This window comes from Saimiri boliviensis, chromosome 4, assembly GCF_048565385.1.
Source record: "Saimiri boliviensis isolate mSaiBol1 chromosome 4, mSaiBol1.pri, whole genome shotgun sequence".
NCBI classification, from domain to species: domain Eukaryota; kingdom Metazoa; phylum Chordata; class Mammalia; order Primates; family Cebidae; genus Saimiri; species Saimiri boliviensis.
The window spans coordinates 43826061-43844843 of NC_133452.1; the positions used below are offsets into that span (position 1 = coordinate 43826061).

Consider the following 18783-nt stretch of genomic DNA (forward strand, 5'->3'; position numbering starts at 1 on the left):
TGAAGCAAGGTGACAATCAAGGATGGGCCCCAGAACTGCCACTTGGGAAAGGGGATGACGTCTTTGGAGGGCAAAATGAATGGAGAACTCATCAACTCCTATTCTACTATTCTCTGCCTAGGGTGCTCAAATCTGACCTGAGAAAAATTAAACAAATGTGAGCTTCAGCCTCTTTTACCTAAGATGAATAAAGAGATGCCATCAAATCTCCTATATACTCTAAATGAAGACCCATCTCTAGGCTAGATAGATCATTTTATAAGTTCTCTCTCAGATAAGAACATGCAAATGAGATTTCTAAAAAGTCACTGGCAGGGTGAGGAACCGTAGAAGATGTGGGAAATGCCAGAGGCCTGAAAACAGGCAAATGCATTTTAATTTAGAAAGGGGAATTGTGCAAACTATACACTGAAGCATATCAATACATAGATTCCCAGGGAAATTTTATAAATGATCATTTAAGGCAGTTTGGTAAGAAATTGGAGGAGGGAGCAGTAGACCTGAGATCTAGAATGATCCTAGAAAGCCAACGATTCAGCAGGACAAGTGGATCCCTTTCGGAAACATCTAGCACAGACCAAGCACTCTGCTGCAGACACAAAGATGAAGCCAGGATTCATCAGCCAGGAAGCTCGGGAAGAACAGGCAACGACAACTCATCAGCTGATAACATGAGATAGGGTGAGTACTGTGATACTAGTGGTCACAAAGAACCACAGATCACAGAGTGTTGAGCAACTTACTCTGCCTCAAAAGGAAGGAGTGTCCCAGCAATGTCACAGGTGATGCCAGTGCTGGGCTGGGAAGGAGGTGTAAGAGTTTCCCAGACAGTGAATGCAGAAGAGGTCAGTTTCCTCAGGCAGAATGAGGATGTGCAAGCCACTGGCAGGAATGTGTGGTGTTTGGGGAATCCTGAATGATCTGGTATGGCTGGAGTGAGACAGAGGACACTCAGAGAATGCTGGCTTAGTCAACTCACACTGACCTAATTTCCCCACTGACATAGCTACTCTTCTGGTGGATCAGGAAAATGAGGAAAACACATGTAACTGCACTTAAGAGGTATTTGATAAACTTCTCTTGTCTGCTAGGGATAAGATGGAGAAATGTGGGTTGGGTGTGTAGGTGGATGCTTATATGATTAGATGAATAAAGGAAATCATTGAATCACTGTAACAAGAGGTATATGTTGACTGACCAACCTTAGTTGCTCTGATAGCTGAAATCCATTCTGAACCTGGAGGGAGAACGTTAATAGCTTAATGCAGCATTTTTTTCTTATGCCCTGTCCTCATAAGCACATTTCCCACTGACTTGAACAAAAATATAGAGGCCTCCCTTATCAGATATTTGGAGGGGTTAAGTACTTAATAATATCCTGGATAAAAGCATTAGGATTCAAAAAGCCCTCAGCTATCTATAGAAAGAAGTCAATTATTATGAGGTGGAAATTTACCCCACATGTATCTCAGGTTCTACTGGTGAGATACTAAGAAATGAGAGAGGTACAGTTTAGTGTTAGCACAAGTGAATATGATTTGTGGTTTTAGATGACAGTAAGATTTACATATGGAACTACAGTTGGGTAATTCCCCTGTGCATCTTCCTCCACCCTCCCCTCAAAAAACCACTAGTGCTATCAACCCAGGATAAAAAGATTATAATAGTCTGTCACACACTTTTTGAGGATTAGACTACATCAGGATTATTGCATTTGGCTAGGATCTCACATTATAGGGAAACAGCCACGATAGTTAAATGGCATAAAATAGATTTTATGAATATTAGTCAAAGAAGTTGGTCAGAAGAGAAGACTTGGATTAAATGACAGCTGTTTTCAAACATCTGAAGGATCTTTATCCAATAAAGAATTTAGGCTTGATAGACAGATCTTCAAGGTGTATACCTAGAATTAGACATTAGCTATGGAGGGAGAGAGGTCCGTGGTCAGTATAATGAAGAACTGTCTGAGAGACAGATGCAAACAGCTGCCTGCAGATGGAATGGCTTTCTTATCTTCAAGAGTGACAGAACACATACTAAGCAAGAGGTTCATGCAACTACTACAGAGGCACAGTTCTCAACCTTATCAAATTCAACATCTCATTTAAATAAATATGTAAGCATTTTATTATACACCCTTATCAAATTCGACACCTCATTTAAATAAATATGTAAGCATTTTATTATACACCCTTCATAATATTGAGATGAAATTCATAGCTCATGTAACCTACTTACACACTTAATTTTATAAAATCATCATGATGCCCCAAAGGAAAGCAATTGATCAAGGGTATTTCAATATGTAAATTTTCAGACACCAGTTCATTAGAAGACATAATATAGACTCATACTGCTCCTACAGAAGAAGATAGGAAATTCCCAAGTATAAGGGTCAATTCTTCATTTTCTTGGACTGTCTCACTCATTGCAGGGCATATGGTACCTCTGCTTGCCCCCAAATAGCGCCCTTCCCATAACCATGCCAACCAAAATGCCCCAGGAAAGGGCACCAAAACCAATGAAAATCACTATTAAGAGGAAAATCAAGCCCCACAGATACACTAGTATTTTAAATTAGTTTTCAAATTAAATGTTTTTAATTGCAAAAATTCCTTTAAAACTGAGATTTTATAAACTTTGCATACCTGAGAAGTTCTCTGTTTTCCATATGCTCTGTGCTTCATCTGAATAACACTTACCCCATGCTATTAAGGCAGAAGGGTACCTTCTTTTCTTTCTTTCTTTTTTTTTTTTTTTTTTTGAGATGGAATCTCACTCTGTCACCCAGGCTGGAGTGCAGTGGTGTGGTCTCGGCTCACTGCAACCTCTGTCCCCTGGGTTCAAGTGATTCTCCTGCCTCAGCCTCCCAAGTAGCTGGGATTACAGGCACCTGCCGCTATGCCCAGCTAATTTTTGTATTTTTAGTAGAGATGGGGTTCCGCCATGTGGGCCAGGCTGGTCTCGAACTCCTGACCTCAGGTGATCCGCCCACCTCGGCCTCCCAAAGTGCTGGGATTTCAGGCGTGAGCCATCCTGCCTGGCCAAAGGGTACCTTTAAAGCAAGATAGGCCTGGTTAAAATCCAGACTCCATCACCTACAAGGTATGTAGCCTTGGGTAAGCTACCTAATTTCTCTAACCTTCAGTTTCTTTACCTGCAAAAGGGCTGTTACAGAGACTCGACATGGAAAAAAGGATTCACTAGAGTCTGGTGCTCCATAAAACAGAAAATTCTATCCATTGAGATTTCTATACACCCAAATATCCAAGTGTTCATGAAATACCATTTTCAATACTACCTGAAGAACTACATTAAAATCCGCCCCAAACAGTAAACTAACAAGCCAGGCAGATCTAGTGAATACAAACATGACAGGAAACAGTGAAATATTTATTGAACATGAATCATATGCACCAATTTTTTTTTGTTCAATACTGTTACACACATAGTTTGGTTTAATCTTTATGACTGCATGAGGGAGTTAATCTCAATTCTTTTCAGATAAAGAGTCTGAACTTTAGAACGATTAAAGAATGTATTCAAGGTCAAATAGCCCTAAGAGTTACAGCCAGAATGATCAGCTCTGTCTGATCCCAAAGAAGGAACCACTAATAATGGGCTGTAGGAGTGGGCTGTTACTACCCATAATTTTCACATTGACGCCTGGTTCTTCCTGGATTTAACCACAGTTAAAAAGAATAAGAGCGGGGGCTGGACACGGTGGCTCATGCCTGTAATCCCAGCACTTTGGGAGGCCGAGGCAGGTGGATCACCTGAGGTCAGGAGTTTGAGACCAGCCTGGCTAATATGGTGAAACCCCATCTCTACTAAAAGTACAAAAATTAGCCAGGCATGGTGGCACATGCTTGTTATCTCAACTATTCCAGAGGTTGAAGTGGGAGAATTGCTTGAACCTCGGAGGCAGAAGATGCAGTAAGCCGAGATCGTGTCACTGTACTTCAGCCCGGGCAACAGAGCAAGGATCCACCTCTACCAAATATTTTAAATACATTGAATGCATTCTCTCATTAATACTTACAACGTATAAGAAGTCAATTTTGAAGTTTTCTACCTGCACACAAAGATTAGAAGGGCCAAATTTGCATTATCATACAGAAAGTTACTGGAGGTAATGAAAACAGAACAATCTGTCTGTTGATCTCATCTCCTAGTCATAAGAGACATCCTCTTTCTCACCATCAATCACTACTGGGTACCTACGACATGCTTCTGATTACATGTCACAAAAGGTGGGAAAAATATGACTCCTGCCTCACCCATAGAAGTTCACTTCAGATAATCTCTAAGACAAATCTAAAGATATTAGGCTCCAAATAGCATCAATAAACAGGAGACATGCGAAGAAAAGTTGGCTTTGAATTACTTCTGGAATTCATTTTAATACTACCAGACAGATTCATTCCTAAAATCACAGAGTCTCTGGCCTGTTTGATTGTTTTGCAGACATATTCTAGCTCCGGTCCAAAGGAAATAAGCTGCAAACTCTTCTGGAGTTTCCCTGCTGGTACAGAACTCAATCTTGTTCCCCAAATCCTTGCAGAGAATATGTGCCAATGTGAATCACTGTGCCAGTGCCCTGTGCTCACAGCAAATGCCATCACCAATGCATGTGTCCTGGTCTTACACTGTGCCCTAATGCCTTCAATTTCAGGAGGGGGAAAAAAAAATGAGAGCAGTAGTTACTGCTACTACTATTAGTACTTATTATTATTTGGTGGGGACTATTTGGTGGATCTGAATTAAGAGTTAACTGACAAAACCAACAAAATTTGATAGACGAAAGGTGTTAAAAGATAAATGGAATGCCTTTCCAAAAAATATACAGTATATGGGTAGCTGATACTACTTTCCAAGAATTAAATTTGAGTGTCTTTTGAGACTTTATCAATGAGAGATAATCTAGCAGTTAAACTGCCATTTCACTAAAGAAAAGGCCTTGTACTTCTTTGCTTTCTGTGGATGAGATCTGCAATCAAATGCATTTTTAAAATATACTGGCATACATTCATATCTGTAAAAATGCAAAATAAAAAAATGAATTATCATTCTTTTTAATGTGCTTTCAGCATATCTACATGGAGAGAATGCGTGGCAATAAACAACTTATGCTTACTCCTAAATAGTGCCTTGTAATATATTTATGAGCAATTTTCTTCAATTCAGTAAGCACTTAGAACCCATTTTATGCCTACAACTGTACTATTTATCTAAAGCCTGTGACTATAAAAAGGACCCAAAGTACTCTAAAGAAACTTCAATTTTTCAAAAGGGAGATAAGATTTACACCAAATAATCAGAAAACAGGGGCATGAAAAAGTTACGCCAAGTGAAACGTACGACACAGAGGAAGTGCTAATGGGAAGTAAGAAAACAGCTGGGTCACACGGGCCAGTCCTGGTAGGGAAAGTGTTAAAAGGGGGACATTTTCCAAAACCACAATTCAGGGTTATATTTCAATAGTGCCACACAATCAACAATCAAATCTGTAAACCAGAAACAGTTTTTTCCCCAAGACAAGGTTCTCTATCAGAGCACACTCAAGACAACAGCAATTCCATCAGATTCTGCCTCAGATGTCTTGAGTAAAATGGAGAGAGGCACGTAATACTGTGGTTAGCAAAATACGGAATGTGGGAAATACACAAACGTGGGTTTGGAGACAAGACATAACAAAAAGTGCCCAAGGCTCAGGGAATATGCCCAATGTGAAAGTAAATTAGCATGGAGAAATACAAGGACCTCTTCCTGGAAAAAAAAAATTACTTGTATAATATTCAACTACAAATTTCTAGCAGACTGGGTTAAGAAATCAAGTTTATGGTTTACATTCTTTTTTTTCTTAAGGTTTATTGAGTTGCTTCTTATAAAACTTGTAGAATTCAAAACAAAAATGGCTTTTTTGGTAGAATGGATTGTTATTTCTAATTACATACTCCTTCCCTCGCTGTAAGATAATTATACATCCACACCCTTTGCTGTGCACTTCTGTGATGCTTTGCACTAGTACACAGAATATACAACCCCATCTGATTGTTCACGTCACTTGTTTTGTCCAATAGACTGTGAGGATGAACAGTCATACTTACATTGACTTGAAGCACTAAGAGACCTGGCAAGTTTCCACTCCCGGTATGTTGGTTTCCCTACCTGTATGCTATAGGTAGCTGCTTTTCCCTCTTCAGCTTGGGTTCCAGGATGAAGACATGTGGAACAGACCTGAACCTGTACCTCAGCTTTGACATCTGACTTAGCCTTTGCCAAGGCCAGCCTGCAGAACCCAACCAGGAGCAGCTAAACCGCAGTCAACCTGCAAATCCATGAAAGTGAAATCATATTTGTGGATATAAGCCACTGTGGTTTGGAGACAATTGCGCAATGTTATCAAAACAAAAAAAACCCAATACACCCTTAGAACCATCCTGCTTCACAAATCACTTCGTGGAGTTTTACAAGGAAGATCAAAACCGTATAGTACATATTATTATTAATATGAATAATTCTACCATGGCCTGAGATACCATAGCCCAGAGACAAATTGGGCCTGAGATAACAAGGCCCAAAGACAACTGACACAAACAGCAGAGGAGGCTTCCTTTTCTTCCAGTTGACATTGACCCACAACAATTTGCATGGCTATGGGGTTTTAGCTGAGAAGGTATCATTTGACATGATATTGTGCATTGTCTTAGTATTATTTATACATAAGTATATTTATATAAGTTGATATTGCTTACTGTTATAGGTTGAATTATAGCACTGCAAAAAAGATGTTGAAGTTATAATCCTCAGTACTCCAGAATGTGATCTTATTTGGAAAGAGGGTCACTGCAGATACAGTTAGCTAAGATGAAATCATACTGGAGTGTGTGGTACCCTAATCCAATATGACTGGAATCCTTTATAAGAAGATGGCCACATAGTGACAGAGATACACAGGGAGAATGCCGTGTAGACACAGGTCACACTTGGAGCTATACAGCTGCAAGGCAAGGTCTAGCAAACCACCACAAGTTAGGAAGAGACAAGAAAGGATTTTTCTACAGGTTTCAGGGGGAACATGGCCCCGCTGACACCTTGATTTTGAACATCTAGCTTCCAGAAAGTGAGAAAATGAATTTTTAAAGCCACCCAGCTTCTGTTACTTTGTCATGGCAGTCCTAAGAAACTAATATGCTGATTTTAAATTACCTTCATACACTATCACTGTTCCAGTAGAATACTGCTCCAAAAACTTTATTACTTTCCCAACATGTCCATTCTGCCACATTCTCTTATAATTTAAAGGAAATGCAGGCATGCCATTAAGAAAATTGGTAAACATTATTTACCAACTGTCTCCTGGGCTCAGATGTTAACTCCATGAGCTTTCTGTTCATCCAGATAACATCTGGGCCCAGGAGACAATTCAAGCAAGCACAGCTTATTTGGATAGATGCACTAAGAACTGACTTAATTATCAAACAATTATTTTATCCTAAAAGAAGTTTTGAAATATTCTGAGAATGCAGCATCACCCTCTATTATGACACTCCTATCACACCTTCTATAACAATTTTAGACTGACAAACTCATACTGCTAAGTTTCTCAGTGCACACTTATGCTACCTTGTGTCATTTTCTTTATTTCTTTTTTGAGATGGCATCTCACTCTGTCACCCAAGCAAGTGCAGTAGTGCTATCTCCACTCACTGTAGCCTCTGCCTTCCAGGTTCAAGCGATTCTCCTACCTCACTCTCTCAACCTCTCAGTAGCTGGGATTACAAGTGCATGCCCCCACACCTGTCTAATTTTTTTATTTTTAGTAGAGAGAGGGTTTCAGCATGTTGGCCAGGCTGGTCTTGAACTCTGGACCTCAAGTGACCTACTTGCCTTGGCCTCCCAAAGTGCTGAGAGTACAGGCATGAGCCACCGCAACTGGTCCCTTGTGTCATTTTCTAATTATTGTTCCTTATGCCTAAATTCCTTCCAATCAGACTGTAAACTCTCTAAAGGCAAGGAATGTGTCTTATGCTGTCCATTCATGCAGAATTATGCACACAAACACAAATCAAAGTTCTTAATTTAGGCTGGACACAGAATTTACGTTTAATAAGTTGATTTTTGACTTGTAATGGCTAAATGATGGTTATGAAATGATGACATCTTGCCTTTTATTTAGTTTAGTGGTCTCTACCTTTTATTTTACATCAGTAAAAGTATCTGAGCATAAAACTCTAATTATTTTTACTTATAAAAACATGTCTTCTTTACTAATAATTAAAAAGCATATAACTAAAATAGAAGTCATGAAAAGATAATATAGACATTCTAACAATTTCTTTCTATACCTTCATGTTGTGCATGAACTTCCCTTTAGAAACCACCCGTCTAGACTATGAGAGCAGATATGTGACAACATTTCCTGGGATTTGGTCCTTTCCAGGAAATGCAAGATCTATACAATTCTAACACATTTATAAATTTAATAATTTTCTGACAGATTCATAAAATTGTCTAGATCAAATAAGCAATATTTTAAAGTTTATAGGATTGTCTTTGCAACTAGGATTAATTTGTATATTATACTATTAGTCCCCTATTATAAATGCATTTGCTAACTGTGGTGTTCTCTGCAATTTAACCCATTTTTAGATGTTAGAAATGAAAATCTATTATCAGGCCTTCAGGCAAAAATCTATAAGACTGAGAACCCAAATGATATAACATTCTGATCTTGAAAACAAGGAAAATAGAAGGATGAGCAAAGGGGATGATAAAGCAGACAACTCATAAATTATCTCTAAGAATGTCATCCTCAAGCCTGTAATCCCAGCACTTTGGGAGGCCGAGGCGGGTGGATCACGAGGTCGAGAGACCGAGACCAACCTGGTCAACATGGTGAAACCCCGTCTCCACTAAAAACACAAAAAAGTAGCTGGGCATGGTGGCGCTTGCCTGTAATCCCAGCTACTCAGGAGGCTGAGGCAGGAGAATTGCTTGAACCCAGGAGGCGGAGGTTGCGGTGAGCCGAGATCGCGCCATTGCACTCCAGCCTGGGTAACAAGAGTGAAACTCCGTCTCAAAAAAAAAAAAAAAAAAAAAAGAATGTCATCAACACAACAACATCCCATTTTTCTGCGTTCTACGTGCACGCGGATAATGCTGTGCTAGAAAATAAAAGGCCACTGAGTAATATAAAACACAACTTCTAAAAGCTTACTGTAAGAACTGACTAGGTGCAACGGCTCATACCTGTAATCCCAGAACTTTGGGAGGCTGAAGAGGGCAGAGCATTTGAGGTCAAGAGTTCAAGAACAGTCTGACTAACATGGTAAAACCCCGTCTCTACCAAAAATACAAAAAAAAAATTAGCTGGGCATGGTGGCACATGCCTGTAGTCCCAGCTACTCTGAAGGTTGAGGCAGGAGAATTGCTTGAACCTGCGAGGCAGAGGTTGCAGTGAGCTGAGATGGTGACACTTCACTCCAGCCTGGGTGACAGAGCAAGACTCTGTCTCAAAAGAAAAAAGAAAGGAACAACTAAGCAATAACGTAAGCCAATATTTAGTTCATTTGTCGTACAAATGCTTAAGTGCCAAAAGAACTGAAGTCAGCATACAATAGATGGGTTGGAAAGTATTCATGGAATTAAATATAAAGCTGGTGTGGAAAACTGATTTTAAAGGAAGAAATGTGGAGGGAAATTCCAGCTAGGAAGGACAGCAAAGGCTGGAGGGCAGGAATTAGTCTCCTGTATGTGTGGGATTACCGAGGATTCTGACCCCACTGAAGTGCCAAGTTCACGCAGGGGGAGAGTGAGAGAGAAGGCTGAGTGCATGAAATGTAGAGAGGAAGCAATGCCGTCATCACCTGAGCTGCATTCTTCGGATTAAACTTCCAGGAGAAAGCCATCACTCTTAAGTCATTTTACTTGGTCTACTTATTCTTGAAGAAACAAACTTGGGGCTGATCTATACATAAAGTAAGAGAGCAAATGCAAGAAAATACCAAGCAGATGATGTGTGGGTGAAGATTTTGAGGAAGTGAAATATTAGTAGCTTTAAAAGGAGGAAGAGAAAGTAAAATATGTCAAAATGAATATGCATTTGCTTTCAAAAAGTCAAAAATATAATAATTGTATGATACATTAATTGTAATAATATTCAGTAATTATCATTGTAATACATATGGATAACAAATAAAACTGTGATAAAGGAAAATATAAATCTCCTATGATCCCATCAGGGAGAAAAAAGTAAGTTTGTCACTTTCCTTTTCTATGCAAATGCATCTTAAAATGAAATTAGAATTTTTTGTATATGCTGTTTATATTTAACTCAGTTATTATAAACATCACCCATGTCATTAAATATTGTTCAAAATTTTAATGGCTAAGTATCTTACCATATACATTTACCATTACTTAAAAAAATGACTCTACTGTTGGATTTTTCTCAAATTCTTACAATAACACCCTTGGTAACAACTAATACTTATATAGTTGCTTACTCTGTGTCAGGCAGGGTTCCAAGTACTTTACATAAATTAATTTACCTAATTCTCTGTACAATGTGGGAGGTAGATACTATTATTATCTTCATTTGACAGATGAGAAAAATCGAAGTGTGGAGAAATTAACTTCCTAACTGCACATAGGTGGTAACTGTGGAACAGGATTCCAAGCCAGATAACTGGCTCTGGCTTTCCTGTTTTAACCTTTCTACTGTATCAGTAGCCTCTCACAGATCATGGGCTCATCACTGAACTGTAGCTTCATGTCTGACTCTTTCCTTAGGATATACTCAGAAGAGAATCACAAATGAAAAGGAGTATCCATGTAAGGTACAGCATCCTACCTTTCGTGAGCTACAACACATCCTCACTCTTGCCAGCACTGTAACTGATTTTTAAAATCTAATAATCTGCATTTCTTTGATGTGATGAAGTCAATATTATTTTCATGTCTTGGCCATCTTAAGTTCCTGTTTTGTGAATATTCTATTCCTATTCCTCGTTATGAAGGTTTTCAAAGAGTTAAGATACGGAAGATAGAAATTATTTTGGAAGTCTCTGTGATTCAAAATATCAAAGAGTATTGCTAACCAGTTTTTTCAGTGGGACCCTAGAGACAGGAAGTACCCTGGAGGAAATCACTGGAAATGAGGGATGAGGGCTCAGCTATAGACACCTGCAACCAAAGAACTGAGCAGACCTTCCCAACAGACCGATGAATAGCCGGAAATTGAGATTTATCCCATACTGCAGGGGTGACAGTTATCCAATGGCTAGAATATTTATCACTGCTACTCAGAGCACTCTTACTTCATGATAGCAGCATGCCTGGGGAAACAAGTCAATAAATTCGACGTTTGCATAGCAAGGCCAGAGTCACAGAAGAAAAATGAAAGATCATAAGGGATCTCAGACCTATGGATTTATCTCACAAATTATTTCTGTTCTACAAGGCACACCTGGTCAGTGATAAGAATAACCCACTGGTCAGAAATTCCACATGAACAGTGCTGAACAAACACTATTAAACTCTTGCTCTCTAAATCCTCTGTTAATCAGTCATCAAAAGCAAATTACCTCATACCAGGCACTTTGCAGTAAAAACCAAGCACTTAAGATATCCTCTGATTACTTGGGTTGGAAATAAAAATATTTCATTCACATATTTAGGAGTTACTTCTTAGATTGGACCACTCTCTCCAGAAGGCTCATGTCATTTATCAGGGTCAATGTTCAATCCTTTCAACATCTTAAGAGTACCCTTTTTGCCTGTCTGATCCCCAAACTTCAGTGATACCCTATTTGAAGACTTTCGCCCTTTATGTACCAACTACAGAAGAAAACTAGAGTAGGAGGCATAAAAGACACTCTCCCAGATGAGTGTCATAATAAATACCAGAGCTATTTTTAATTGAGTGTTAAGACAATGTTTGAGAGAGGATTAGTAAAGTAAGCAAGGGCTGCTAAAAAAAATTGGTTTGGACATGTACAGTTGGCCCTCCATATCCATGGGTTCTATATCCATGGAATCAACCAACCAATCAGATCACTTGAGTTCAGGAGATCGAGACCAACCTGGCCAACATGGTGAAATCCCGTCTCTACTAAAAATAAAAAAATTAGCTGGGCATGGTGGTGTATGCCTGTAATCCCAGCTACTCAGGAGGTTGAGGCAGGAGAATCGTTGAACCTGGAAATGGAGGTTGTAGGGCACCGAGATTGCATCACTGCACTCTAGTCTGGGAGAAAGGGACTCTGTCTCAAAAAAAAAAAAAAAAAAAAAGAAAAAAGAAAAGAAAAAGAAAAAAATGGATGGTTGTGTACTGAACATGTACTTCTTTTCTTCCTTGTCATTACTCCCTAAACAGGGTGGTATAACAACTACTTACCTAGTATTTACATTGCATTTGGGTATTATAAGTCATCCAGAGATGAGTTTAAATATACAGGAGGATGTGCATAAATTACATGCAAATACTGTACCATTTGATACCAGGAACCTGAGCATCCTTAGATTTTGGAACCCACCCCCTGGAACCAATCCCCTGAAGATACTGAGGGACAACTGATTTATACTGAGGTGGGGGATGGGTCGGGAGAGAAGAAGAATGATTAACAGCTTCAACATTGATTTTTTTGTTTTGTTTTGTTTTACCAATCTTACATGCTATCCAAAATCATAGTTAATTTTTACTGGAACATCAATTTTGCTAGTAACAAAATATAGCTATTAGCTATAATGCAGCTAATACAGAAAATTGTTCCTAGTATGGAAAATTATTCCTAGTATGGAAGCCTACTTGGGACACTAAATTACATGTGGCAGGCTCCATGAGTTTATAGAATCTCAACTAAGAAAGGCCCCTAGACATGACACCAGAAATTAGTGTGGCTTGCACATGAAAATTGAATAGCATCTTCCAAGCAGAGGGAACAGCTTGGAAAAGAAAAGTCATACTCTATCCATGTGCAGAAAGTGGCAATTCGTTTTGTATTACTAAAATACAAATTTTTCACTTGGGGGTCCACAAACAAGGACATGTAGGCTAATGGTGTCTATAGCGCATGATGACAACTTCAACTTTCCATCAGGTTTTTTAATGGGTCTATGAAATGGGTCAAGGGGACTTAGCTAAGAATGACTGTGGGTGAAACACATGACAAGGAGGGAGAGGGACAGGAGATGAATCTCTCAGGGTCCAAGAGACCAGGGTAAGATGTGCAGATTCCTTCCCATGTATGATGGAAATCGCTTAGAAGGCCTCAAGGGGGAAGTCTGGAAGGACAGCCGGCTAGAATGTGGAGGGCTGAAAAGCAGAGCAAGGCAGAACAGTCCATGACATCTAAGGAGCCAAAGAGAGGCAGTGGGAATGGAATAGAGTGAATCAGAGACAGGTTAGGAGAGAAAGTGAGCAGCTTCTGTGCTCATATTTGCTTATATATGCATAAAATGTCACTAGAAGATTCTCAACTAACACTGGTTACCTGTGGATTAGTGAAATGGGTGACTGGGAATGAGGATGAGAAGGAGTCTTTTCACTCTAGAGCCATTCATACCTTTTGAACCATGAGGATATTACCTATTCTAAAAATAAAATTAAAAAACAGATATGAAGGTTATTGGAATGAGATGCCTCTATGCACAAACCTGCCCAAGTCCCCCTCCAAACCCCCTTATGTTTTAAGTTGCATTTTTGAATTCAGATCATTTATATGACAATGGCTACCAGACTGTACCAATGACTGATTCTTGAGAAAGGCCAATCTTTCTGCTTACCATAGTGATAAATGTATCAAGCTTAACTTACCATGTAGATGTAAATAATGAGTTATCTGGGTAAATTCAACCAACTTAACAACTAGTTGTCAAAACATCAGTATTAAGAATTAACTCAGGGAGCTCTTTTCTTTTAAATTTCATGGTAAATAAATGAGGCTCAGAGAAGATTATGATTTATTAAAACAAGGATAAATCACATGAATCACTAATGTGAAGGTCAGATTGTTGATTCACTCTGGTGAATGTTATGCTAAGTTAGGCTAGATCTTTGGCTAACAATGACTTATTCTATTGAAACTTCTATTCAACCTATGACATTTAAGGTACTCCAAATATAATTGACTTAAACTGAATAGCTTTATTAACTTCAAATTAGTAATGAGTGAATATAAATGTAAGAATTTAAAAAAAAGTTTTGTAAAACTATGTAACATTGTTTTCCATTTGGCTATCAAAGTTCAAATGTACTAAATTTGCAATTCTTGTTCAAAACATTTAATGTAACCAATTAAACTTGTTCATCAAAAACATACTGTGTCCAGAGATCAATTGTGCAATGTTTTCATTTATTTGGTTTTATGTTTTATAATCTGCCTTGTTCCACAAAGGATATGAGTCATCTTGAATATAATTCAATTAAATGCAAAAACATAATGAGATAAACATCAGAATCAAGAAAAACAAGATAGCATAGAAGCTCAAAACCAAAGGGAATGATAGAATATTAATATTAGGTTATAAATTTTTATATTATTAAAATTGAGTTGCAAATTGTTCATTTCCTGGTTGCCAACTTAGGGAAATATAATCAATGATTTGATTCTCATTTTCATGATGAAAAGACACCACACACACACACACACACACACACAAATTGTTCAGGGCAAGTAAAGCTTGTCGTTGCCATTTAAAGTTAAATGGAATTTCTTGCAAGAGTCTTCACACAGGAACCATAGAAAGAAACATGATCACAACCACATTTGGAAGGTAACATAACAGCAAGTTTCCTCTGGCTGTATTAATAAAATCCTTCAGTGTGAGCATATTGGGGGGGGTGTTAAGGATGCAAAATAAGGTACCAAAGTACAGCTTCTGACGATCTGCTAGGCTCCTGATCTAACAGCTAGTATTAGAAGGGAATAGGTTGACATCATCGCTTTTGTTCAGCCAAACCCCTATAAACATCATTTCTGTCAATTAAGCTTCTGATCAAATTTAGCAACAGAAAATTCATATTCTCTGGCATGTGCAGAAACAAATGCATTTTGTATCACTGTTGAGGGGAGACCAGTACAGAGCAATTACTCTTTCTGTACTCCCTATGTCTGAAATTCAAGGTCATACAAATTTACTTCTATATATTATTTCCTGCAACCAACAATTCTGATTCTAGCACATGTGAATTGAGTATATCCTGTTGAATTGAAAGAAACAAAAAATTATGGCCCGGGATTTAAAATACAATCGTAAATGGCATTTAGCAAGAAAGGAACAGAGGACTCTAAAATACAGCCTTTAGGAAGATAGAGGATATCCAGGTCTTGGATTGAGTTCTGTGGTGCTTGTGGAGGCGGAGTGCTGGGGGATCAGGAGGTAGGACCCAAAAGTGAATCATCCAATCCCAAAGGCACTGCGCATTTGGATGCCTGACACACACAAGAGAAAAATACCTCTTCAATTCTGAGATTAGAGCTCTTATTTGACTGTGATTCCAAGGCCTAAAGTAATAGCAGTTAAACTGAGCAGTTAAAGGCTCAACTCCTACTTGTAAAATGAACAAGGTAAGTGCTTACAAGTAACAAGGTAAAGAGCTTACTGTAACAAAAAGGGAAGGCTTTTTTGAAAAGCTTAAAGTGCTCAAGGAAGAACCAGGTAATTTAATTGCTCAGTACCCTGGGTTACAAATTCAAGAAGTGTGAAATGTAATTATCTTTATTGCAGGAGGGAATTTTGGCTTTGTTTTAATAAATCATAACAAATTAATTTTTTTCATAAGTTCCCTCCCGCTGTTGGTTCCTGCAGTCTTATTACCTTTTATAGGAAAAATGTTATTTCCTTATCCATCAACATAAGTAGGTTGGAGAAGCAATAGCAATAAAGTATGGCCTACCATACTGTGTAAAAATAAGTCATTTGGGTAACATGAAGTGAAAATGGTAAAGATGCATTAAAATGACAGAAAGAAAATCTGGGAGCTCTCCCAGATAATATTGTTAAGCAGAGATCGAATAGAAGTTCACATTGACTCATGAAATGTATGTGATGGAGAAAAAAGAAATCAAAACAGAAAATATCATAGTGCAAAAATAAATCAAATAAAGTGTGATGCAGTTAACCTTGATTTTTTTTTTCAAAATAATATAACATTTTAAAGCAGAAAAACACTGTAACTTCCAAACCATCATTTCATAATCCACTGGCTGTCAAATTTGGGAACTGCTATGTTTACATACTGAGGAAAAAACAGTTTAAATTTTGTACTTATATCATATATTTTGAATCATTTAAGAATCACAGACCCTTCTAAATGTTTTATTTCTACTTTTGCCTGTAATAAAAGACATTACAATTAGATCAAACCAGAAAACCTCAACACTAAAACAAGTTAATACATCACTTATTAACCAAATCATTGTTTCCTCTGGGATAACTTAGAATTTTCTTTAAAACACGACTTTTACTTTTTACATTGTGTTTGAGACCATAGTTGAAGTAGGCATGATTACCAATGAGACTGGAAATTTTGCAAGCTTAGACATGAAATGAACTTAAGAGTTGGGGAGAATTACCTCATAACCTTAATGACACATTACAGAAAGATAGCATATGGTCCTAAAAATGTCAGAATTCAAATACAAATGTTAAAATAACTGAGTTTGCCTATTTATACAAAGAAACAATTTTTGAAATCTAATTAAATGTCACCATCCACAGAACAAATACATAGTGATTCTAAATTGTGGTTTTTAGAGGAAAGCTTGAAACAGTTCATTCATTCAACAAATAACAAATGAGCACTTATTACGCGTAAGATGAAGATTACAGGATAAAAAAAAACAAAAACAAACCAGATGCAAGATTCTGTCCTCTTCGAGATTATACTGAGTCACTTCTCCAAATCTCTATATTAGAGTGACTATAAAATTGGAGCTTACAGTGATGCATTTTTCAACACTTTAAACCTTATTGCTGAATATAAAATAAAAAAGGACAGCCTGGGAAGAGAGAATCTTGACAAAAGCTCTGATGTATAAACTTTACACCTAGAGGGAGAAAAAAAGCAAGCATTGATACCTAACCAGTTTCTAAGAAATACAGAGCATATTATCATCGAGTTGGAAGTTAGGCTGAGCACAAGGCTGCCTCTGCTGGCTGACCCGGTACATCCTTCCCGCAGAATCTCAACTCCCGACACCTGTATCAAAGTTGCCACTCTTAAAACACATCCCCTCACGTACGCAGGAGGCTCTTAAATAGGCAGCACAACAACATCCCCGCCTCATCGATCTCCTGAATAACCTGACTTCTAGAAGGACCTTCTCTAAACTGGCGCTAGCGTGTTGACGATAAGGGTTTACACCATCGATTTTATATACCAACCAGCTAGCTCTGAAATACACAGAAAAATCCACAGCGACTTCTACATGCCGCTAATATAACCCTTTGCCGTTCTACATGTTTTGGCTAGAAAGACGGGAAGAACGCATCTGCTAATCCAGCCGGAAAAACAGTGACACATTTCCACCTGAGCTGCTAAAAATCCAACGGTCTTCTCCCCAAATAAGCCCCATGCCAACCTGTCCTCCCCACCCCCGCGCCGGCGCGCACCCCCGCAGGCCCCCAGGGGGTGGGCGGGGAAGGGTCAAGCTCTCCTTCGCCCCCGCTCGGCCTCCCAAGCTCACGCAGAGGTTTTCAGGTTCACAGGGGGCTGCGCCCAGCGCCATTAGCACACCTCCGAGCGCTCCACCAAGCCCCGGCGGGAGGCAAGTTTGGCCAGTCCTGGCCCCTGCCCGGGGCCTCTGCTGGGCAGCAGCATCAGCAGCTGACGGCTGCGAGGGCTGGGCCCCGCCTCACCACCTACCTACAGGGCGGGGGCGCCGGCTCCTGGGGTCCGGGAAATGGGGCTCGGGCGCGTGCATTTCTGGGAGCGGTGGCCTCCGCTGCTGGGCGCCGGGGAGCGCATCCTCTCCGCGGGTGGAAGGAGGGGTCGGGGGAGGACCGTACGCCGAGGAGGAGCCAGGGGAGGAGGCGGGAGCGCCGAGGCGCGCGCTCGCGGGGCCCGACGTCCCAATCGGGTGGGCGCAGCCGCCGCCGTCGGAAGTCTTAGGCCTTTGCCCACGCGCGACGCCTCGCCACCCCCGCAGCTGCTCCCACCGTCAGGGCATGGGCGGCCAAGGACTCCCGGGCCGGGCCGAAGGCGGGGAGCGGCGGGTGGCGCGACGCCGTGCAGACGCCCGCCTCTAGCTCCGCCCGGCCCGCGGCGCGCTGCGCCCCTCCGGGGTTGCGGCGCCCAGAGAGCTTGGCGTCCGGGCTCCGAGGTTCGGGCTGCAGTTCCGGCATCCTCCCCGCCCTCGCCCCGCGACCTCTGAGCTGGGAGGCTGGGAGACTGGGCACCCCGGCTACCAGCGGCTGCTGCAGCCTCGGCTGCCGCGAGCCCTGCGGCTCCGCCACGGAGAGCAGCGCGCGCGGCCTCCGCAGGCCTCGGCCCTTTGTGGCGCCTCCAGAGCTCCGGCGCTTTGCTGCCCCGGCGAACCGCGGCCTGGCAGCGGCACCTAGGACGGTCCTCTTACCTCACCCCTGGCTGCATCCCCCCTACAGCTGGCCCGCCTTGGCCCCTACTCTTCGTGGGAAGTAAGGCTTTGAGGGCAGAGCAGGAGTTGGAGCGTCTCCCCGAGCTTTAAAGTCCTTTGACTTTCGTTCCAGCTCAGGACCGCTGGCCACAATAAATTCATCCTTCTGTCCCTTCCGGCGTTGCCCTTAGCAGAG

At 40.4% G+C, this 18783-nt stretch overlaps 1 protein-coding gene across 6 annotated transcripts in view; it reads right to left on the reverse strand.

Moving 5' to 3' along the window:
- The window catches only part of NCOA7 (nuclear receptor coactivator 7), a 172098-nt gene that overhangs the window by 144273 nt on the left and 9042 nt on the right, over window positions 1-18783 (reverse strand). The window contains exon 1 of one of the 6 annotated variants that reach the window (XM_074397512.1): window positions 18588-18720. The exons of 1 other annotated variant lie outside the window; for it this stretch is intronic. The gene's annotated coding sequence lies outside the window, so the exon portion shown is untranslated. Of the gene's footprint in view, window positions 1-6174; window positions 6335-17749; window positions 17842-17878; window positions 18209-18587; window positions 18721-18783 lie in introns of those variants that run through there. 4 more of the 6 variants (XM_003932388.4, XM_003932387.4, XM_010342964.3 and 1 more) reach the window with 4 other exon arrangements.